General features: G+C 40.6%; 1 long non-coding RNA gene across 1 annotated transcript; it reads left to right on the top strand.

The window, feature by feature from the left end:
• Window positions 1-159: 159 nt before the first annotated feature.
• Window positions 160-10,340, top strand: LOC135534380 (uncharacterized). Its single transcript, XR_010454678.1, has 2 exons — window positions 160-204; window positions 3,818-10,340. It is a non-coding gene; the product is annotated as an uncharacterized LOC135534380 (long non-coding RNA).
• Window positions 10,341-26,043: the final 15,703 nt, after the last annotated feature.

Raw genomic sequence — 26,043 nt, forward strand, 5'->3', positions numbered from 1 at the left:
CTGAAGATCTTAGTTTTAAATATGTTTTGGATTTTTATTCTTGGAACAGTCACTTCATTATATTATGTAAACTATTGTGAATACTGTTGATAATGATTTATATATATTCATAGCAACTCTGAAGATCTAACTTTTAAATGTTTATGTGGTTGATTTATAGGTGGCAAAGAGGATAAAATAAACACAGATTATGCTACAGTTGGGGTAAGATATTTACAGTTTTTTCCAACTGCTTACACACGTTTTTCAAAACTGTCTCCTTTTTTCAAAAGTCTACACACAAAATTCCCAAAACTGCACACACAAAATGCAAAATGCCTCACATCTCCTTTAAAATGTAACACTGCATTCAAAATGCCATAAACACATGTCAGAATGAAGCATTTGCATCAAATGGCAAACACTGCTTTCATAATAGTACATTTTTGGATATACCATGTAAACACTGTTGTTCTAAATCTAAAGCTCTTTGGTCTTTCATAGGCTTATATCTACATTTCAATACAATGTTCTACAGTGAAAGTAATCTGCTGAGAGGGGTAACAAGTACACTGTAAACACCAATGCAATGTAGAAACAGAACATATTTATTAGGCAAACCTTACTGTTGTATACAGCAGCATACAACAAAACCATAAACATATGTAAACCAAAAGTATATTCTTTAGAATACAGTAAAGAACACAATTGTGTGTGTGGGGTCCCGGGGGAGCAGTCCAGGAATTGGTAGGGGGGGCAGTCACCAGTGCTAAGCTACGCTTCATCTCTTCTCCGGCCTGGGTCTGGCCACAATACTTCGTCCATATCACAAGATACTTTTTCTCTTACCAAACATGGAGGGAAGTAACTCCTAGCGTGGCGTATCCAACCTTGGACAGGGGCAACCTCTATGTCCCCACATGGAGGGAAGTATCTCTGAGCAGGCGTATCCAACCTTGGACAGAGACAACCTCTATGTCCCCACATGGAGGGAAGTATCTCCTAGCGTGGCGTATCCAACCTTGGACAGAGGCAACCTCTATGTCCCCACATGGAGGGAAGTATCTCCTAGCATGGTGTATCCAACCTTGGACAGAGGCAACCTCTATGTCCCCACATGGAGGGAAGTATCTCTGAGCAGGCGTATCCAACCTTGGACAGAGGCAACCTCTATGTCCCCACATGGAGGGAAGTATCTCCTAGCGTGGCGTATCCAACCTTGGACAGAGGCAACCTCTATGTCCCCACATGGAGGGAAGTATCTCTGAGCAGGCGTATCCAACCTTGGACAGAGACAACCTCTATGTCTCCACATGGAGGGAAGTATCTCCTAGCATGGCGTATCCAACCTTGGACAGAGACAACCTCTATGTCCCCACATGGAGGGAAGTATCTCCTAGCATGGTGTATCCAACCTTGGACAGAGACAACCTCTATGTCCCCACATGGAGGGAAGTATCTCCTAGCATGGTGTATCCAACCTTGGACAGAGACAACCTCTATGTCCCCACATGGAGGGAAGTATCTCCTAGCATGGTGTATCCAACCTTGGACAGGGGCAACCTCTATGTCCCCACATGGAGGGAAGTATCTCCTAGCATGGTGTATCCAACTTTGGACAGAGGCAACCTCTATGTCCCCACATGGAGGGAAGTATCTCCTAGCATGGTGTATCCAACCTTGGACAGGGGCAACCTCTATGTCCCCACATGGAGGGAAGTATCTCCTAGCATGGTGTATCCAACTTTGGACAGAGGCAACCTCTATGTCCCCACATGGAGGGAAGTATCTCCTAGCATGGTGTATCCAACCTTGGACAGAGGCAACCTCTATGTCCCCACATGGAGGGAAGTATCTCCTAGCGTGGCGTATCCAACCTTGGACAGAGGCAACCTCTATGTCCCCACATGCGTCCTCCATTGCCTGGAGAAGCGGCATGCGGGCATAGGGTTGGCGATCATACACTTTCCAGCACCAGGTTGAGAAGAATTCCTCTATGGGGTTTCGAAAAGGTGAATATGGGGGTAGGTACAAAACTACAAATTGTGGATGGGTGGCAAACCAGTTTTGGACCAGAACAGCCCGGTGAAAACTAACATTGTCCCATAAAACCACAAATCTAGCAGGCTCCTGATCTGGATCAGGGACAAGCATTGTGTAAATTGCATCCAGAAAAGTGAGCATATGGCCGGTGTTGTACAGACCCAGTGTGGCATTGTGATGGAGGACCCCGTTTTGAGTGATGGCATCACACATAGTTATATTACCCCCACGCTGTCCAGGGACATTGGTAATTGTCCTCTGCCCTATTACATTTCTTCCACGGCGCCTGGTTTTGGTGAGGTTGAAGCCAACCTCATCCACATAAATAAATTCATGGCGAATTACATGGGCATCCAGCTCCAATACTCTCTGTAACAGACAAAAGGATATACAGATGAGTAAATATGGTATGTCTGAAGTACTGGAAGTAGTGTTGCATACATACCTCTACAAAGTCATGTCGCATATTCTTGACTCTGTCAAAGTTTCTCTCAAAAGGCACCTTGTAAAGTTGTTTCATCGTCTCTCGGTGCCGTTGGAGGATGCATTGTATGGTCGACAGGCTTACAGCATTGATGTTGTTAAATATGGTGTCATTATTCAAGATATGCTCTTTTATCTCTCGAATCCTAATTGCATTGTTGGACATAACCATATTTATAATTGCAGTCTCTTGTACATCTGTAAACAAGCGTCCTCGTCCTCCATGATGTCTTTGCCTTTCCACTCTGAACAGAATTCAAACACAGTATGTGTTCAGCATAGGAACTGTAAACAATGTACAAAACAATGTAGCACAGCATGATAACCAACCTCATTCATTCAATGTAGTACAGCATGATAACCAACCTCATTCATTCAATGTAGTACAGCATGATAACCAACCTCATTCATTCAATGTAGCACAGCATGATGACCAACCTCATTCATTCAATGTAGTACAGCATGATAACCAACCTCATTCATTCAATGTAGTACAGCATGATAACCAACCTCATTCATTCAATGTAGTACAGCATGATAACCAACCTCATTCATTCAATGCAGTGCAGTAAATGGATGGCTTAGAGTTACAAATGTTTATGCAATACTATGCTGTCATACGTATTTTACAGTGCATTACTGTAATGCTAAAATAGTCATTAGATAGTTGCATACCGGTTCTCATTTCTGAAGGTTCAAATTATGGACGCCACTACAAATCGATCACATGATCAACAAGTGTTGCCCTAATCTCATCAGAGATGGCGCTCCTTCCTTCCTTCTCTTCTTTGCCTTTGCCCTCATCCTCCTCTTCCTCTTCCTCTCCCCCCTACTCCTCTTGCTCTCTGTCCATTGTTGTCATCCATTGTTCAAAACAGGTAATCTGACCTTTGACCTATTTATATGCCTATACGACAGTAAATCAGTGATTGGTTAGTGATCAGTTAAGCTATTAGTGTTTTCACATGTGAGGAGTGTGTGGGTGACCTGGTGAATAAGTGTAGCATTTTGATTGGTTGTGTTTGGAAAAGGAAAGCAAGTCACTTCCTGTTAGATTTTTGTGTTGTAGGTAGAGAATTGTGTGTAGTGTTTTGAAAAAAGTGTTTTATGCAATTGACAACTGAGTCAAAGGCTGAGAAATAGCTTATGGTTTTGGATATTTGGTGTGTAGTTTTGCACTTTGAGTGAGAGGTTTCAAAAATCGTGTGACATGAAAAGATTTTGTGTGTAAGCAGTTGGAAAAAACTGTAATTTCAAGTGTATATGTAGAGCATTGAACAGCTACTGAGAAATATTTAATTTTATACTCCAGACTCCAGATAATGGTCAAGCAGGTGGTGAAGAGCAGGTGTCTCCAGGTCCAACAACATCCACCATCTACAGTACGGTGGGACTACCCCAAACCCAGCCTGTGAACAACCAGCCTTTGCCTGTGGACCACCCATGACCCCCATGACCTCCATGCCTTTTAAATGTTCCCATGTTCGTGTAGACATTAAAATAAAAATGGTCACATACAGGTGTAGACTAACAGTGAAATGCTTACTTACAGGCCCTTCCCAACAATGCAGAGAGAAAGAAAATAGAGAAATAATGGAAAAGTAAAAATCCTATGAATTAATAAATAAATAATAAAAACACCGTGAGTACAGATAACTATATACCCGGGGTACCAGTACCCAGTCGATGTGCCGGGGTACAAGGTAATTGAGGTAGATATGTACATATAGGTAGGGGTAAAGTGACAGACAATAAAACAGGAGCAGGAGCATGTGTGATGAGTCAAAAAAGGGTCAATGTAGATAGTCGCTATTTAACTGTTTAGCAGTCTTATGGCTTGGGGGTTGAAGCTGTTCAAGGTCCTGTTGGTTCCAGACTTGATGCATTGTTTTTAGTGACTTCCTGATACTGCCTGGTATAGAGTACCTGGATGGCTCTGAGGGCCCATGTCAAATCTTTTCAGCCTCCTGAATGGGAAGAGGCGTTGTGGTGCCCTCTTCACGACTGTGATGTTGTATTTGGACCATGATATATCCTTAGTGATGTGGACAACAAGGAACTTGAAGCTCTCAACCCGCTCCACCACAGCCCGTCGATATGAATGAGGGTGTGCTCGTCCTGTAATCCTGTATGTAATTCCTGTATCTTACCTCATTTGCACTCACTGTATATAGACTTTTTGTTTTCTTTTGTTCTACTGTATTATTGACTGTAAGTTTTGTTTATTCCATGTGTAACTCTGGGTGGTTGTATGTGTCGAATTGCTATGCTTTATCTTGGCCAGGTCGCAGTTGCAAATGAGAACTGTTCTCAACTAGCCTACCTGGTTAAATAAAGGTGAGCTCTGTCTTGCTCATGTAGAGGGAGCGGTTGTTGTCCTGGCATCACACTGCTAGGTCTCTGACCTCTTCCATATAGGCTGTCTCATCAGTTACAGACTGGGTCGGGGAGATGTTGAAAATGTCAGTGAAGACCAAGGGTTGGAACCGGTTCAGGGAACAGAACTGAGAACCGCATTTTTCCAGTCCCACAGAAATTGTAACAAATCACTTACGTAAAATCCTCACTCTGTCACTCAGTGTCTGCCTGCCAGCTGGAAATCTTTACCAGTGTGTATGTATATGTAGGCTACCTGCCCCTACACTCTGAAGCATAGGTTACTGTAGCTTACTGACATTACAAGCGTAATTCAGAAATGAGGGAAAGATGTTTAATTAGAGAAGAAGATTAACTTTGTCAACGCTTTTATCACGTTTCACGTTAAATTTATGAACTTCAAAAACTTAAGATGTGTGTTTAATTCTAGTGCTGCTCGGCACACACAAGCTGACGTTTGCTCTTGCCCAACGTTAAACCAACTTGGAAGTTCAAAGACATTCAAATGTTCCTCTGCAGAAGCCGCTCCTCCGTAGGTATAATTCTGTGGAACTAATTCAGATAATGCACGTCAAGATGCCCAGTGCTTCAAGGCAAGCTTCCTGCATTCTTTTCCCTCACATTCAACATTTCAGTTCCATCTCGCGCCCTTCACTGTGACTGGCAGCACAGTGTGTTTGTCTTTCATTATGATTAAGCCATGCTGTTATGGCAAAATACAATTTGTTCTGAATGACCTTCCTATACAGATTAAATCGTTTACCCGCTCCACATCAAGCTGCTCTATCTGCACTGATTGTTTAAGTAATGTAATGTCAAGCAAAATGTATATTTCAGATGTTTAAAATGGAACTAAAAAACAGTTCTTGCTTTGTCATTATGGAATATTGGGTGGTATTGTTATGGGTTATTATGGGGTATTGTGGGTTGATTGATAAGGGGAAAAAACGATTTAATCAATTTTAGAATAAGGCTGTAACGTAACAAAATGTGTAAAAAGTCAAGGGGTCTGAATACTTTCCAAATGCATTGCACGCTCCATGGGAGCAACCAATGTCTTAGACTATTAGACCAATAGGAAATTCCCAGTTGGGCTGAGGGCAAACACTGGTTTTGAAGTTTAAAGGTGGTATTACCTCATCACGACACCATGACCGACTCATGTCCGTTGCACGAACATAGAAGGCATTTAGCTCCTCTGGTTGGCTCGCATCACTGGGCAGCTCACGGCTGTGCAGCTCACGGCTGTCATCCATGATGGTTTGCAAACCCAGCCGCATCTGACGAGCGTCAGAACCGGTGTGGTAGGATTCGATCTTAGTCCTTTACTGACACTTTGCCAATTTGATGGTTTGCCTGAGGATTTAGTGGGATTTCTTATAAGTGTCCAGACTAGTATCCCGCTCCTTGAAAGCGGCAGCACTAGCCTTTATCTCAGTGCGGATGTTGCCTGTAATCCATGGCTTCTGGATGGAATATGTACGAACGGTTACGGTGGGGACGACGTTGTCGATGCACTTATTATTGAAGTTGATGACTGATGTGGTAAACTCCTCAATGCCATCAGATAAATCCCAGAACATATTCCAGTCTGTGCTAACGAAAGAGTCCTGAAGCTTAGCATCCATTTCATCTGACCACTTCCCTATTGAAAGTGTCACTGGTACTTCTTGTTTGAGTTATTGCTTGTAAGCAGGAAACAGGAGGATATAGTTATGGTCAGATTTGCCAGAAAGGTGGTCTAGAGTGTTTCACTCTAGCAGGTGACATGCTGATAGAAATGAGGTAAGGCAGATTTCAGTTTCCCTGCAATAAAATCACCAGCCACTAGGAGTGCCGCCTCTGGACGAGCATGTTCTTGTTTGCTTATGCCCTTATACAGTTCGTTGACTGCGGTCTTTGTGCCAGCATTGTTTTTATGGTGGTAAATCGAGAGCAACGAAAAATTGATAAAAACTATCTTGATAGTATGTTCTTGACTGCATATGTTCTACAGCTTATCATGAGGTATTCTAACTCAGAACCTTGAGACTTCCTTGATATTAGAGATAGCACAACAGCTGTTGTTAACAAGGACACACACCCCTGCCCTTGAGCTAACGAGATGCTGCTAATATGGAATCATGTAATAACCAAAAAATTGTTAAACAAATCCAAATTTGAGATTCTTCAATTTAGCCACCTTTTACCTTGATGACAGCTTTGCACACTCTTGGCATTCTCTAAACCAGCTTCATGAGGTAGTCACCTGGAATGCATTTCAATTAACTTGTTTAAAGTTCATTTGTGGAACTTATTTCCTTCTTAATGCGTTTGAGCCAATCAGTTGTGTTGTGACAAGGTAGGGTTCGTATGAAGAAAATAGCCCTGTTTGGTAAAAGACCAATTCCATATTATGTTATGTTAAGAACAGCTCCAATAATAAGCAAAGAAAAACAACAGTCCATCATTACTTTAAGACATGAAATTTTAAGAACTTTGAATTTTCTTCAAGTGCAGTTGCAAAAACCATTAAGTGCTATGATGAAATTGGCTCTCATGAGGGCCGCCACTGGAAAGGAAGACCCAGAGTTACCTCTGCTGCAGAGGATAAGTCCCTTAGAGTTAACTGCACCTCAGATTGCAGCCCAAATCAATGCTTCACCGAGTTCAAGTAACAGACACATCTAAAATTAAATTATCATAGGAGACTGCGTGAATCAGGCTTTCATGGTTGAATTGCTGCAAAGAAACCACTACTTAAGGACACCAATAAGAAGAAGAGACTCGCTTGTTCCAAGAAATACAAGCAACGAACATTAGACCGGTGGAAATCTTTCCTTTGGTCTGTTGAGTACAAATTTTGCGGTTTTGGAACCAACCGCCATGTCTTTGTGTGACGCAGAGTAGGTGAATGGATGATTTGTGCATGTGTGGTTCTAACCGTGGTTCTAACCGTGAAGCATGGAGGAGGAGCTGGGATGGTGTGGGAGTGCTTTGCTGGTGACACTGTCTGTGATTATTTAGAGTTCATGGCACACTTAACCAGCATGGCTACAAAGTATTCTGCAGTGATACGCCATCCCATCAGGTTTGCACTTTGTCCCACTATCATTTGTTTTTCAACAGTACAATGACCCAAAACACACCTCCAGGCTGTGTAAGGGCTATATGACCAAGGAAAGTGATGGAGTGCTGCATCAGATGACCTGGCCTCCCCAATTACCCGACCTCAACCAATTGAGATGGATTGGGATGAGTTGGACCGGAGCGTGAAGGCAAGTGCTCAGCATATGTGGGAACTCCTTCAAGACTGTCGAAAAAGCATTCTAGGTGAAGCTGGTTGAGAGAATGCCAAGAGTGTGCAAAGCAGTGATCAAGGCAAAAGGTGGCTATTTAATGTATCTAAAATATATTTGGATTTATTTAACACTTTTTTGGTTACTACATGATTAACCATGGCCCTCAGCAACCCACCAAACCAACAGTGTTTGTTTCTGGGAAGTTCCTGTTTCAGGCTTGTGTGGTTAAAGTCCCATGTAGAAACCAGGTGTTTCCTTTCAACCATAGTGATTCGGTTTAGCTAGTATCTGTTGCGCCGTATATGCACACAGGCACTCGACACGAGGCAAACACCAGCCAAGATGACTTATAGGCAACTTCACGGGTTGAGTAAAAAGGCTTGCTGTTGACAATAGATTCTAGGAGTTGAAAAAGATCTGGAATTCCACTAATGATGATGATTATAATAATAATAGGTCTATGTTGTCTGCGGCGAGGAGAGAAGGGCAGAAGTGATTTGGACTTCTGCCAAGAGTAAGGAGAGAAGAGAAAGCAATAAATATTTCCTCTCTTGTCTGTCAAGGAACTTTCAGAACAAATGGACTGTTGCCTGTGAAAAGGGATCCTCAAAGACAGTCAAGCCCACTCACACTGTACATGCAAGCATCCACCCACAGTACACACACTTTAGGTCACAGCTGGCAGAATGACCACATACCCGCGCAGGACATATACACACTTATATTTACACGTTCATATTTACAAACTCGTACAATTACACACAATGGTTATATGTGGACAGGCAAATGGCATCTCAGGGGAAAATACACATGCCTAATTACACACACACACACACACACACACACACACACACACACACACACACACACACTCCGACACACACACATTCCGACACACACACATTCCGACACACACACATTCCGACACACACACACATTCAGACACACACACACACACACATATGCAAATAGAAACACGCAGAATAAATTAACTTACACAATACTGATGGGTTAACCTCTTACTGCAGTGGGCTAAATCAGGGTCACACAGAGTGTTTCTTGGTCGTCTTAAACCAATCTACTTTAAAAAGTATACACCTCACACACATGGTTATGGGCTTAAATAAGAGAAGACATTTACATTTTGAGTTTCCATCCCAATAATACACTTTATATACAACACAGAGGTTTGAAAATTAACAAAACTGTTTGAGATAGAAACATCGGACTTTCATCATAAATAAATGTTTATTTATTATGAAATTCAGAAAAATATGAATAACATTCCACCATGTGGCCACTAGAGGGTGATTCGCTCATTTTACTGAAGGTCTACTGCATGCCTGCATGACTGTAAGTCGCTTTGAATAAAAGTCTCCTCATTAGATTATATTCTTTATGAACAAGTGATTAAACGATTAAAATACATGAATGACCAGAAGTGACATTCAGCTAAATATAGGTTTGAATGAGTACATAAGGCTGTTTAGACAGGCAACCCAATTCTGATATTTTCTTCACTCATTTTACTTTTTACCAATCACATCAAATCTTATCACATCAGACATTTTTCAGAACTGATTTGATTGGTCAAATGACCAATTAGTGGAAAGAAATACCAGAATTGGGCTCCCTGTCTAAACGCAGCCAAACAGAGAATTTTTGTAGAAAGGAAGATATGTTGTTGGCGGGGATGGGACCGTGGAGCTGTCACTGAGAAAAGACTTCTTTATGGCTCAACAGATTTTATTATTTTTGTTTTATTATATATGTTTTATATTTTTATAGTGTGATACGTTTTTTTTTGCCCTTGATTATTGTATTGCTTTGAATTGTTTTAAATATAATATTTAAAAGGAATCATTAGGATCTCTTTATTGAAAAGTATTTTCAAAGTAATTTTGTTAGTTGTCTTTTTACTCTGAGAACCATTTCAGCAATACCGTATTGTAGTTTTAAAAGGTAAGATTTTTTTCTTGTTATTAATGCTTCTCATTTAGTTGTAATAGACATAAACTGTGTATTGGTAGTCCTATAGTGATGTGAGCTAAAGGAAGCTAAAATAATGTCATATACATGTATCTACATTTATCATGCTTGTGTGATTTTTGTGATAAAACAGGGACTATTTTAAGCTTGTCTGGAATCTTGAATAAAACTCAGTTCTGTTGTTCAGGACCCTTTGTCATCAGTGAATGTTGTTTTATGAAAAGGTTCTTAATTAGGTTCATTAATTGAAGACTTTAGTAGCTGATTGGTTAACCGAATTAGGAACTGGAATTCTGGAATAAATTAACCTAGACCCATCTTATTGAACTATAACATTAGGAATCGGAAAAGGATTTCATCTGAGATTTAGCCAGCCAAGAGAGATTATCGTTTGCTGTGGAACCTCTTGCCTAACACAGAAAGTTGGAAAATGAGTCGGGGAGCCTAGACCCTAGGCTCTGAGGATGCAAGCTAAACAGTAAATCCTTATCGCTAGGGTTTATAGTAACATCCCTTAGCTGTGTCTAGCCTATTTAATGAGGTCAACCAATCTTTACAGGCCCGCTTGAACTGAGACAAGGAATAACAGATTGTTCTTGGGATGGGCAGATTCGATTGACTATTAGTTTTAAGGGCGGAGAGGGATTGCAGTTTTCACATAGAGCAAGATTTTGACAGTATAGTGACATCATTGCAACAACCTTGGTTGACGTAGAAGCACTTTGGAGAGGAAGAAACCAGGAAATGGAGTCCTTCTAAAACGCACGAGAGCCCCGGCGCACCTCCCCCTCCTTCTCCATGACCAAGAAATAGTTTTCAGCAGTATATCGTCGGATGAGGACCGTATTTCAGGACAAAAACCAACTGGCAATGTGTTCATAATATACAGGAGCTCATTCCGGGTGAAATAAATTTGCTTGCATTTAAAAAAATATATATATATAAAAAAACATATTACAGCACATTTGGAAAGTATTCAGGCCCGCTTGGAGTTTGCCAAAAGGCACTTAAAAGATTCTCAGAGCATGAGAAGCAAGATTCTCTGGTCTGATTGTCAGGATTTGGCCAGGGTTGTTCCGGGTTTTGGTCAGTAGATGTCCCCATTGTGCTTTTTGTCCCTATGTTTTTCCCTTGATCCCCATTATTATTTGCACCTGTGTCTCGTTTCCCCTGATTGTATTTAAACCCTTTGTTTCCCTCAGTTCTGTGCTCTGTGTTTGTATGTTAGCACCCTGCCCTAGTGTTCTGTGTGCTCTTGTCGATTCCGGGTGAAGTTCTTGTGGTATTCTTTTTTTTGTTTTTGTTTATTTTTGGTGAGTTTCTTTTGAGGTCTTTTTGTGTTTTTCCTTCCACCTTTTGGATTTGCCATTTTTTGTATTTTAGGATTTTTTCTTTATTAAATACACCGTCTTAAGTACTGCTGTGTCTGCCTCATCTTCTGGGTTCTGCTGTCTATTCGTGGCTCAGTTGGTTAAGTGACTGTTTCTCACTCCGGAGACCCAGGTTCGAAACCGGGTCCTGACACTGATGAATCTAAGACAGAACACTTTGGCCTGAATGTCACATATGAAGGAAAACCTTGCACCATCCCTACGGTGATTCATGGTGGTGGCAGCATCATGATGTGGGGATGTTTTTCAGCGGCAGAGGCTAGTCAGGATCGAGGCAAAGATGAACGGAGCAAAGTACAGCGAGATCCTTGATGCTCCAGAGTGCACAGGACCTCAGACTGGGGCGAAGGTTCACCTTCCAATAGGACAACAGCCCTAAGCACACAGCCAAGACAACGCAGGAGTGACTTCGGGACAAGTCTCTGAATGTCCTGGGTAGCCTAGTGGTTAGAGCGTTGGGCTAGTAACCGGAATGTTGCAAGTTCAAATCCCTGAGCTGACAAGGTACAAATCTGTCGTTCTGCCCCTGAACAGGCAGTTAACCCACTGTTCCTAGGCCGTCATTGAAAATAAGAATTTGTTCTTAACTGACTTGCCTCATTAAATAAAGGTAAAAAAATTTGAGAGAATCTGCAGAGAAAAATGGGAGAAGCTCCCCAAATACTGGTGTGGGTGTAGCTGGTGCATGGAAGTCAGGTGCAGGAGATCACAGATGAGTGAACAAAGATGCACTTTACTAAGGCAATAGTAAGAACAGAACGCAACCGTGTCACAAAAACAAATGCCCAAAGAACAAGTGAGGCAGCACAAAGTACAACAACCAAGTACAAAGTAACGGCTGCCACAAATCACGGGTACAAATAAAACCCGCCGGAAGCATGCCAACCTAGACAATAAACAGTACCCCACACAGACAAGGAGGGAACAGAGGGCTAAATACACACAGTAATCATGAGGAGATGTAAACCAGGTGTGCGGGAAAACAAGACGAAATGAAAGGTGGAGCCCGGATAAATCTCCGGTAGTAATTGGCAAACCCTAAAAATCGCTGCACCTCCTTTCCCATGGTGGGAGTCGGCCAATTACGCACAGCTGAAATGAGGTCACTCTCCATCTCCACCCCTGACGTGGAAATGCGATACCCTAGGAAGGAGACGGCTTGCTGAAAGAACAGGTATTTCTCAGCCTTGACGTACAGGTTATGCTCCAACAATCGTCCAAGTACCTTGAGCACCAAAGACACATGCTTGGCGCGTGTAGCGGAGTATACCAAAATATCATCAATATACACCACTACACCCCGACTGTGCAGGTCCCTGAAAATCTCATCAAAAAAGGATTGGAAGACTGATGGAGCATTCATGTTATGAATTTTATGAATAATGACTAAATGATGTATACATTTAACATAGAACTATAATTAATTGAATTCTACCCGGTTTTTCTTGTAAACTCCATAAGAAAGAGGTTATGTAGTATGTACATGGGAAGAGAGGAAGGTATGTGTGTGCCTAAAGAAAATAAAGTGGCTCATTAAACTATGTTTGAACCGAGCCAGCTATAACTCTGTGGAGATAAAATAAGACAGGGAGAGGCCCTCCAGGTTTTCCGTATCCGGGGGGACTGGAACTGTCAGTTGAGTGGTAATAAACTGTGGTGAGACTTCAGGGAATAATCTAAATATAGTGTGTATGTATGCGCGTAGTTTATGAGAAGGGATATAATAAAAAATTTTGTGTATGCACGTCAGAGCTCTCTAAATAAACATTCCTGACAATTGCAGCTGGGCCTCCGCCTAATTAATTTCAACCAGTTTCTTACAAATTCTGGGTTTCAGGCTGAGTAATTAATTAAATTGGGTATTATTAACAGCTGAGAACAAAATTCTCGTAACAATTCATCAACCCGTACGGAATGCCGAGGTACTCATAATGCCCTGAGGTGGTACTAAACGCCGTCTTCCACTTGTCTCCCTCCCGGATACGCACCAGGTGGTATGCGCTCCTGAGATCCAGTTTTGTGAAGAAGCCTGCCCCGTGCATTTACTTAATCACCGTGGCGATAACAGGCAGCGGGTAACTGTACCTCACCGTGATTTGATTTAAACCTCAATAATCAATGCACGGGTGCAAACCTCCATTCTTCACAAAAAAATAAACTTGAGGAGACGGGTGAAGTGGATGACCGAATGTACCCCTGATGCAGGGATTTGGAGACATATGTCTCCATAGCCACCGTCTCTGCTTGTGACAGGGGATAGACTCCTGGGAAGTGCAGCGTCTACCAGGAGATTTATCGCACAATCCCCCCGTCGATGGGGTGGTAATTGAGGCGCTTCTTCTTACAGAATGTGAGAGCCAAATCGGCCTATTGTGGAAGAATGCGCACAGTGGAGACCTGGTCTGGACTTTCCCCCGTGTTAGCACCAACGGAAACCCCTACACACCTCCCCGAGCACTCTCTCGACCACCCCGTGAGAGCCCTCTGTTGCCATGAAATAGAGGGGTTATGATGAGCTAACCAGGGAAGGCCCAGTACCTGCCTCAGCTGGAAGAGGCACTCACCCGCCGCTCTACCCTCGAGTGGATGGTCGAAGACCGCCCGGAAACTGTGAGGCACAAGATGAGGGCGGACACCCTCTCCCTTCCCGAGGGAGCTGGGTAAACGGTGCCTAGATATAGGTCCAGCTGTAACAGGAATCCCTGGCACCGTGCCGTCGTCCCATCATACTCCCCGGCAAGAGCGAGACACATCCCACTTGGACCAGTTGCAGAAGGAGTGAGTAGTGGAGGTTCGGGTTGCGCTGTTGAACGCGCTGGTGGACCTCCCTGTCTCTCCCAACGGTCCAGGGTCTGTATAACTTGATCCATGATGGCGCCGAGATGGTGGATTATGTCCGATTGCTCCTGGATACGCTCCTCGGCACCTGCTCCTGCTGACTCCATAGTTGGCCGGGAATTCTGTCAGGGCTGTGTAACTGGTGGTATGGAAGTCAAACGCAGGATAGCAGAACTTGGTAAATAGCTGGAGCCATTTAATGTACATAACAACACACATGGGCACAAAACCCATATCGCACCAGTCAAATAAAGCACACGTACTTACAATAAACAATTCCCGACAAGGACATGGGGGAAACAGAGGGAACTTATACAACATGTAATTAGGGAATTGAAACCAGGTGAGTGCCACAACCAGACAAAACAAATGGAACATGAACAATAGATCGATGATGGCTAGAAGACCGGTGAGGTCGACCACCGAACACTGCCTGAACAAGGAGAGGAACCGACTTCGGTAGAAGTCGTGACATACGCAGCAACAGAGTGCTCCTTGTCCCTCAGTCGAGCACCTGATCCCCCTTCTTTGTTTAAACTGGGCTGAAGAGTATTTGGGTATACATTTTCCTGCTGGTCGGCTTACATTAAGAGCAACTTCTCTTTTCTGGCACCAACCACATGCAGTAACAGCAGCAGTTTGGTTCATGGTGTTGCATGTGTCTTTCACGTAAAGACAACTTTTAGCAAATATAGCCTGTCTCTGTGTGCAGATAAGTCCAAATCTTTCACAGGACATTTCTGTATTAAATAAGATGAATGATGATGATCTCAAACAATAGATTCAGAGATCAACAACATTTGAGCCATGTCCTTTATGTTCAGGCTTGTTCATCACATTTTTAAAGAACAATATAGTGACTATAGAATAACAGTATGTTATTAAAGTTCATAAGAGGACATATTAGATATAGTGACTATAGAATAACAAAAAAACTCAACTCGTCGTGTTTGGAGGACAAAGAATGCTGAGTTGCATCCAAAGAACACCATACCTTCTGTGAAGCATGGGGGTGGAAACATCATGCTTTTGGGGTTGTTTTTCTGCAAAGGGACCAGGACAACTGATCTGTGTAAAGGAAAGAATGAATGGGGCCATGTATCGTGAGATTTTGAGTGAAAACCTCCTTCCATCAGCAAGGGCATTGAAGATGAAACGTGGCTGAGTCTTTCAGCATGACAATGATCCCAAACACACCGTCCGGGCAACAAAGGAGTGGCTTTGTAAGAAGCATTTCAAGAACCTGAAGTGGCCTAGCCAGCCTCCAGATCTCAACCCCATGGAAAATCTTTGGAGGGAGTTGAAAGTCCGTGTTGCCCAGCAACAGCCCCAAAACATCACTGCTCTTGAGGAGATCTGCATGGAGGAATGGGCCAAAATACCAGCAACAGTGTGTGAAAACCTTGTGAAGACTTACAGAAAACATTTGACCTCTGTCATTGCCAACAAAGGGTATATAACAAAGTATTGAGATAAACTTTTGTTATTGACCAAATACTTATTTTCCACCATAATTTGCAAATAAATTCATTAAAAATCCTACAATGTGATTTTCTGGATTTTTTTCCCTCATTTTGTCTGTCATAGTTGAAGTGTACCTATGATGAAAATTACAGGCCTCTCTCATCTTTTTAAGTCGGAGAACTTGCACAATTGGTGGATGACTTTTTTGCCCCACTGTGTATCTCCATGAGAGTAATGCAAAAAACAAAACTACTACTGAGAAAAAAGTATTTATTTTTTTCAAATAACCTAATCAAATTAATCACTAAACTGAAAAAACTCCACAAAGAAAAATGATTTAACCCATGTGGTCATAGGAAAATAGACTTAAAGCAGCATACCCTTAGTTAATATGGCTAAGAACTATAAACTCAAACATATTTATCAATTACACAAATTACCTTGAAATCAGTATTACAAATTACAATAAATTCATTATCCAAATGGCTTTCCAATGCGGGTGATCAAGCCACAACGGAAGGTCATTATAGAGGTCATAGGTCATAGCAAACCCTTCAAAGAAGTGTTTTTTACTATATTAGACAAATTGCAAACAATAGTCAAATAGTTCCTACATGTTGTATCCCGGATTCCGAGAACATTCCTTTGTCAAAAGAATTAACGTGTTTAATTTAAACTCAGAAAATAAAAACTCGTTAAAATTCCGTGTGCGTGCGTGCCCCTTTAAGATTCCTTTGCACTAAAACAAATGGAAAACTCACCAAACCCAAAGGAAATAAAAAAACAAATCAAACATAGTATTTTGAAAACACCAACAAATAGTCATAACAAATGTTTTATGTGTGTCTATTTGCAAACCTTAAGGTAAAAACAAAAACTTCCAGGCCCTTTTCAATTTGGTCGTTTATGGCCTCAATCTCAGTCACTCTCCCCAAGATTATAGTCCCAGGAAACATTTCAAAGAGAGACAATGAAACACCGATTTTCCCAGAAAAACACAAAATACTTAGTTGGTATTCATTACACTACAACGATTCAGAAACTCAAAAGTGAACTATAAACCAAACCTAATGATAATTCCACTGCACCTCAAATCATTAATCATAAGTTTTAATCAACATCAATGTATATGTATGCTTAATTGAACATGTTACCCTTAGATACAATTATCCTGATATCATTACTATCTAAATGCAATACCTTTTTCCTCTGTCGCAAATGTAGTACATTTCTCAGCGTAAGAAATCAGTCATTTAATCCCAGGCATTTAATAAAAACGTAAACGTGTTCTCCCATGGCTCCTTCAACTTACATATTTTAGATAACTTCCATCCGTCCCGGAAGAAAGAATCCTACTCAAACACATCAGATAATACAATGTTTAATTAAGTAAAATCAACACCTAAAATCAACAATAAACAGTAAACAAATAAACAAACCCCTTTAATTAGTGACTACCCATCCCGCATGCGGGAGCGTAATCATCGACTGACACTAATTAGCATAACGCAACGGACATAAATATTCCTAGAAAATATTCCTATTCATGAAAATCACAACTGAAATATATTGAGACACAGCTTAGCCTTTTGTTAATCACCCCGTCATCTCAGATTTTCAAAGCTAGACAAGCATTTGTGTAAATTTATCGATAGCCTAGCATAGCATTTTGTCCAGCTAGCAGCAGGTAACTTGGTCACGGAAATCAGAAAAGCAATAAAATTAAATAGTTTATATTTGATGAGCTTCGGGATGTTTTCACTCACGAGACTCCCAGTTAGATAGAAAATGTTCCTTTTTTCCAAAAATATTATTTTTGTAGGCGAAATAGCTCTGTTTGTTCTTCACGTTTGGCTGAGATATCGTCCGGAAATTGCAGTCACGAAAACGCCAAAAAATATTCCAAATTAGCTCCATAATATCGACAGAAACATGGCAAACGTTGTTTATAATCAGTCCTCAAGGTGTTTTTCAAATATCTATTTGATAATATATCCGTCGGGACAATTTGTTTTTCAGTAGGACCGATTGGAATAATGGCTACCTCTGTATTTTACGTGAGAGTCACTCTGGGAGCCATCAGGTGACCACTTGCGCAATGTAGCCGCTTACGGGTATTCTTCAACATAAATGCGTAAAACTACGTCACAATGCTGTAGACACCTTCGGGAATACGGAGAAAGAGTAATCTGGTTGATAGCCCATTCACTGCTCAATTGGGACGCATTGGAAAGCAGCGCTTTCAAAACATGAGGCACTTCCGGATTGGATTTTTCTCAGGCTTTCGCCTGCAACATCCGTTCTGTTATTCTCACAGACAATATTTTTACAGTTTTGGAAACTTTAAAGTGTTTTCTATCTTAAGCTGTCAATAATATGCATATTCTAGCATCTTGTCCTGACAAAATATCCCGTTTACTACGGGAATGTTATTTTTCCAAAAATGAAAATACTGCACACTAGTCACAAAAGGTCAGCTATCTAAATCATTTCAACCTGTTGATATAAATTTAGTAAAAACCATCCTGATTTTTAACAAATCTAAAATCTTTCAAAAGTTAGCGCTGTCTCATCAGCGTAAGAATCAAAACAAACTTTTTTTCCACTCATATCCACAAAGTTTTCATTCCCCAAAGGTCAATACTGTCCAGCACGTACATTAATGATCTTCCTTCTGTCTGTACAGGATCTGAAGTTCCAATGTATGCAGATGATACAGTGATAAATTCATGCAAATAACAAACGAACTACACAAGAACTCACTACTATAATCGTTCAGATGGCAAAATTGCTCAGAGACTCATGTTTACATCTCAATAAAATAAAACACAGTCTGCATGTTCCTCAAAAAACAACAACTGATGCCCCTGAGACAGATGTATATGTATCAGGGGAAAAGCACAAATAACCAATTCAACCTAGCTAATTTCCCAAAACATATGCAATTTTTTTGACTATAGAGGTAACAAAACTATAATTTAAATCTATGATACTCCCCCACTTAAAACCCCTTGGGCCCAGGGGACGCTTGTGTCCCACTTGGGCAAAAAACAGGCAAAATGCAGCACGGAAATAAAAAAAAATGATATAAAAATCAAACCTTCATTAAATCACACATGTAAGATATTCAATTAAAGCTACACTCGTTGAGAATCCAGCCAACATGTCAGATTTTAAAAAGGCTTTTCGGCGAAAGCATAAGAAGCTATTATCAGATGATAGCACAATGTCAACATAGAGAGTAGCATATTTCAACCTTGCAGGCGCCACACAAAACGCAGAAATAAAATATAAAACATGCATTACCTTGACGAGCTCCTTTTGTTGGCACTCCAATATGTCCCATAAACATCACAATTGGTCCTTTTGTTCGATTAATTCCGTCCATATACTGTATATCCAAATGTCCATTTATTTGACGCGTTTGATCCAGTAAAAAACAGCTTCCAAAAAACGCAAAATATTTCAAAAGTTGCCTATAAACTTTGCCAAAATATTTCAAATTACTTTTGTAATACAACTTTAGGTATTTTTAATCGATCAAATTGTAGACGGGGAAATCTGTTTTCAATACAGGAAGAAAACAAACCATGCTCCTCTTCACGTCTTGCGCAACTCTCAGCAGTGTTACGTAGTTCCTAGATGGCCTTCTTCTTCATTTCACAAAGGAATAACCTCAACCAAATTCCAAAGACTGGTGATATCCAGCGGAAGCGGTAGGAACTAAAAAACAAGTTCCTAAGAAATGTCCCTTGCCATTGACAACTCAGGGAACAGACAGAGGCCAAAAAAACAAAATTCTGAACTGTTAGTCCTCTGGGTTTTGCCTGCGACATAAGTTCTGTTATACTCACAGACATGATTCAAACAGTTTTAGAAACTTCAGTGTGTTTTCTATCCAAATCTACTAATATGCATATCTTATATTCCTGGCATGAGTAGCAGGAAGTTGAAATTGGGCACGCTATTTATCCAAAAGTGAAAATGCTGCCCCCTATACCTTAAAAGGTTTTAACATCCTACCTTACTAGTTTGGTCCAAGCTTGCTTTTCAACATTAATACCCATTCAGTCTTCTGCCAACAGGCTCTCAAACTACTCAACCTGCAATCAACTTTAATGACCTGACATTGTTCCACATAATGGAAACAGATTATAATGTTAGACTACATTAACTTTCCTGCTCAAATTCACTGGTATTACCTATAAATCAAACCAAGAATCAATAACCATCTGAATACATTATCACAATGTTTCCTCACTCACACTTGAATCACTTTCAGCTTAACCTCTCTGCGCACCGAAATTCGACAACATATGGTGATCGCTACACAAATAGTCATATTAAACATTCATGAAAATACAAGTGTCTCACATGTTTCGATAGCCTAGAATCTTGCTAATCCAACTGCGTTGTCAGATTTAAAAAAGGATTTACTCCGAAACAATACGATGTGATTATCTGAGGATAGAGCCCCATAAAAAACAACTATTTCAACCAGCACAGGCGTAACAAAATCACAAACTGTAGTAAAATAAATTGTTTACCTTTGATTCATTGTTACACAATGAATGGTGTTATGTTTGATAAAATCATTTTTTATAGCTGAACACGAAACATTTTGTGACCGCTTGTGTCTTGAATTCCGTCTCATTCCATTTTCGACAACACATTCAAAGTAAATGCAGACAGTAAACGTGACTTTTCCAGTCACGTTTGGTTTCATTGCAATCAACTGGTTTGTTTGTAACACAATCAGCGGTTTGTAACACAACCAAACCTGATGGGTCATTTCGCAGGACGTATTGACTGAAAGAAACCGATTTGAAAACAACAAGTAATGACATCATTGTGCACCAATGATGTGACGCTATTTTGTTGATTGACTGTATTTTAACCAAATGACCACTGATCGTCTTGAAATCTAGCTGGGTAGATAGCCATTGAGCTGAGGTAAACGGCAATATGTAATGTTTACGTGTTGGAAGACCAACCCATGTAGTAAACTCCGGGCATAAAGAAAGTCATTCGCATTTCAGTTTCATACCGGAAGGAGCAACTCATATTACGCACAGCATTGTTTTGGTAAACGCGCATATTCAGCTGTTTATATATCAATCATTATGGCAACTAAGTCAGGGAAAGCTAAATCTAAGTCTAGATATACATATGTACACACAATTTTAGAAGAAATTGATCGGGAAAGTGAGACAGAGATTGTTGTAAGACGATTCATTTAGCGATTCCCAAGTGGAGGAATATTTTTTGAACGGAGAGGACATCGTTTTGGACTGGTAAGTTCTTCTCATGCTAATGCCCTTGTTTGAAATTGATAATATAAAACATTATTTGTGTTTTTTTTAGTAGCAATATATAAAAATGTAATGTAATGAAATGTGAGATGCGTGTGTCTGCCGCCCCACCCCAACCCACATGAAATAGCCTATTTGAGGCTGTTGAGGGGAGGGCAGGCCCACAACAATGGCCAAAGTGAAATGGAGACAGTAGATACAGCTGGTCTGTTGTAATATAATAAAAACAGCAGATCTAGCTGGTCTGTCATAATATAATAGAGACAGTAGATCTAGCTGAAATGTCATAATATAAAAGAGACAGTAGATCTAGCAGGTCTATAATAATATATTCAACCTTATGTTCCTGTACTCTATATATCTATATATATATATGTTTATTATACCTGTTGATACAGGGCTCATATGTGAAACTATTCTAACGGAACATTTTCTTTCACAGTGACACTGACCACGAATGGGAGCCCCAGTGCCAAGGTGTCCATCCCCCACTGAAGCTGGTTCATCCAGCTCCTGCCACAAGTGGTGTTCATCTGCCCAAATGTATTTCTGCAGGCATGGATGTGCCTCAGGGCCAAAAGGGCACAACACGGAGGCGTCGCTGTGTTCTTTGCAAAATGAAGTCCCCCATCACCTGCACCACTTGCTTGGTGACCCTCTGCTTTACAGCAGAAAGAGACTGCTGTGGCACCTGGCATCAGCAACACAATATTGTGTAGTGGACTGAGGGTCTTCCAAATATTGAAAGTGTTATTTTGTAATTGTATATTTTTTTTCATGTTTTTTTCTCCATTTTTGGGGGGGGGGGTGTGTTAGAATACCATTTTGGTATTTTGTATATAGTTATTCCATTCAAAATGTATAACTTAACCAATTTGGACACTTGGGTACATTTGGGCTATTTGTGTGGGACACCTGGGTGACTTCATGATAAATGTCATGTTGCACACTCATTTAGGAAGTTATCATTCTGAAACTTTGCACAAGTACTGTTGCCCTCTTATGTTTTTCACTGAAAGTGTCCCCATCAACCTATCTGAATGTTTGTTTTATCTTGTTCAATTTAAAGATGATGATACAACAATAAAAATTAAAAACATGTTTTTTTTTCATTGTATTATCTAAACCAGATCTATTGTATTCTCCTACATTCAATTAACATGTACATTTTCACACACTTCAGAGTGTTTTCTTTCAAATGTTACCAATAATATGCATATTAGATTTGGGTATGTCTTTAGGCGGAAATTTAAAAAAGTAGGGGGGTAGCTCTATTAACATCTTATTTCTTTTTCTCCAGTGGGCAAAAATATAACCCCTCTATCGTAAGCTTTAAAACCAAACTTTATAACTTCCTCTTCTCTTTCCTCTTCACACTTATGAAATGTCCAAGACTTTAAAAATAACACACGCAGCGCCAAAATTATAACATGTGTCAGTCAATCTATAAAAATGAAAAACATTTCGGTGGGCACCTCTCTATCGCCATTATCTCACCGCTATTATTTACAATTTCTTTAATTTAGGCAACTGTCTCCTCTATTGATACAGTAATTTAATTATGACTCAATTCTCAATACATTATTCCAGCAGATAATTTAGGGAACAGACACCGTCTTGCATCAAAAGTTGCTTCTTTATTATTTTTTAGTTGAATTAATTAGTCTATTAATTTAACCTAAACAATCTATTAAAAAGTTCAATTTATCCCTTCTATCAATTTGAAACAAACAAGCTATTAAAACGTTCAGTTCATATCTTATACAAACACTAGCGACCATAACTTTCCAGGCAAAACATACAAATAGATGAATGATTTGATTGTATCAAAAACTCAGATTTGAGTTAGCACATTGGCCGGGAACCAAACCCAGGACTACAGCTTGGAAGGCAGCTATGCTCACCACTATACCACCAACGCAATGTGAATGACTAAGATTCTCCGCAAATAAACCCACTTTACAAGTAAAATCAAGACGTCACTATCGGCAATTCCCAGAAAAATAGACCTAGTTTTAAAGGTCCAAGCGCTACCCCGGCTATGATTCTCATATGCCAAATGAATAGATTAGCTATCAAAGAATAAAATCTACATTTATTGACTAGGAAACAGATCTTGCGCCTTTTAACAAAAGTAGATTATGTTTACTTATACAACATATTTCAATTACTTTACTACATCACGCAATGATAATTAGTTTGATGGAAAACCTTAGGCTTTGTACGACATTATAAATTACGTCGAGATTCCCTCGAATTCTCTCTAACTTTATGGAAAACAGTTTATTCAATAAATCTTGCAATTTCTCTCATAAAAAACATTATCAGACCTTAAGGGCAGTTTTATTTCAAATGTTGTACCCAGACAGAGATAATCAATATGCATTTTATAGTTACATTGTTAGGGTAAGATAACCAAAAGTGGACACACTCTAATCAGTTTCTAGGGCTCAATTTCCCAGATTTTGTAGACTAGTTTAATAGTGCTTAAAACCTATTCTTTATCAAATTATCCATTAAAGATACAACTCAAAACCTACGTACGTCTACGAATGGGTGGTTTAAATTGTATCTAATTATATTCTCAGCATTACTTTATCAAATCTCTAGTAATTGATTATTCACACATACAATTTATCATAATTTCAAATATTCACAGAATCCATATGAAACGTAAGAAAATCTTAGGTACTCACACAGAACTTTAAGGATCACCCACACAGGATTGGTCAGATGTTCATACAGAACTGGTCAGACGTTAACATAGAACATCAGAACATACTTGAAAGGTTACTCGTACAGAGTCAACCTACCCCGCTCGCACAGAACGCTCCGACAAATACTACCTAGTGATCCCATAACAAAATACTCACACAGAGTAACCCAGGGCTTCACCAAGTACCATGTTTCACACAGAACACACAGTCAACTTGGCCCCTCACCCCCACAGACCACACCAATCCCCACTGTGATCAATTCAGTGTCAGGACAGCTCTTTGTCACTCGCAACTGGACAGTGGCAGAGTATCTTTGAGTCCACAAACCCTCAGATTACTCTCCCCTGACTCGGCCCTGCTTACTCCTCCAAGGTGCCCTCCTTAGAAAGGAATTCACACTCAGAGTATACGTAACAGAGGCATATTTAAAAACATTTACTTCAAGTGTGTGGTTCGCTCACCTCTTTAAAGAAGAAAAACTCAGTTCGAGATGTGGTATCCACTCGGCTCGCTTCCTCTCAGATCAAAGGTTGGTCCATCTGCTTCGTTCCCGAAGTGTGGTTTCCCTAAGATCCCAAGTTTGAGGGATCCTTCGTGCACGATTTATTTATCTAGATCGTCAGGAACGGTCACCGAGTGAAGATTCACACCCTGTCCTCGTCGCCAAAATGTTGTGGAAATGTCCTGTATTACCAAATCATGAGAGAGCAAACCACACACAAGTCAGAGTTATCATAAAGTCCATCTTTAATTATATGAACTTCACCACAGCCCCGTGACTCTCAGATCAATTCAATGTCTATAAATGAATTCTCTCAGAGTGCTTACAAAACAGTCCTTTAGTATCATTTATAGCCAAGACACACCCATCAAAACTCACATGATGAATAAAAGATCTTAGGAACATTACACAAATAACCTTTTACCAGAAAAAAGAGTATCTCATAATTTATTGCATTAGCTATAAATTATCGTTCAGTGTGACCTCTAAGACGAAATTCCTATCTCATTCTTGGTACCACTTAGGACCAAAACATTACCTTATCCAATGGCATATATCAATTGTCAATTCTAGATGCTCCCATAAAAAATTACAACCCCTCCTGGACAAGCTTATGGAGAGGAGTGACTGGCACACAGACATTGTGGAGCCACCTAACTGGTTCCCCATTAATCACACCATCCCTTCACATGGTTTAGGAATAGTTACAGACACATTCACAGATAAGACAAACCGGACCTCTCCCCTCTCTGGGGCCCAAGTAACTTTTTCCACATAAGCATGCTTATGAAAATTAATAAAACATCTTATTTATCAATGTTACCTAAAGAATTTTGGTTCTGCTACCACATCTGTCATACATGGTAATCCAGAGCATCCCAAACTTGCTCAATGAATATTAAGGCCATGGAAGTTTTCAGCTTCCAGGAATTTTGTACAGATGGGGCTGTGCACTGGGGCCCTGCATTATCATGCTAAAACATGAGGTGATGGCAGCGGAAGAATAGCACGACAATGGGCCTCAGGATCTCGTCACGGTATCTCTGTGCATTCAAATTGCCATCGATAAAATGCAATTGTGTTCATTGTCTGTAGCTTATGCCTGCCCATACCACCGCCACCATGGGGCACTGTGTTCACAACATTGGCTTCAGCAAACCGCTCGCCCACATGACGCAATACACGCTATCTGCCTTCTGCCTGGTATAGTTGAAACCGAGATTCATCTGTGAAGAGCACACTTATCCAGCGTGCCAGTGACCATCGAAGGTGAGCATTTGCACACGGAACTCGGTTACGATGCCAAACTGCTTTCAGGTCAAGACCCTGGTGAGGACGACAAGCACGCAGATGAGCTTCCCTGAGACGGTTTCTGAGTTTGTGCAGAAATTTTTCGGTTTTGCAAACCAACAGTTTCATCAGCTGTCCTGGTGGCTGGTCTCAGATGAACCCACAGATGAGATTATCTTGGCAAAGGAGAAATTCTCACTTCCGGGGATGTAAACAAACCCAGTCAAACTGAGCAATTGGGGGAGAAGGGCCTTGATTAGGGAGGTGGCCAAGAACCCCATAGTCACGCTGACAGAACTCCAGAGTTCCTCTGTGGCATTGGGAGAACCGTCCAGAAGGACAACCATCTCTGCAGCACTCCAATCATGCCTTTATCGT

This window comes from Oncorhynchus masou, unplaced genomic scaffold (genome assembly GCF_036934945.1).
Source record: "Oncorhynchus masou masou isolate Uvic2021 unplaced genomic scaffold, UVic_Omas_1.1 unplaced_scaffold_3328, whole genome shotgun sequence".
In the NCBI taxonomy this organism is placed as follows: Eukaryota; Metazoa; Chordata; class Actinopteri; order Salmoniformes; family Salmonidae; genus Oncorhynchus; species Oncorhynchus masou.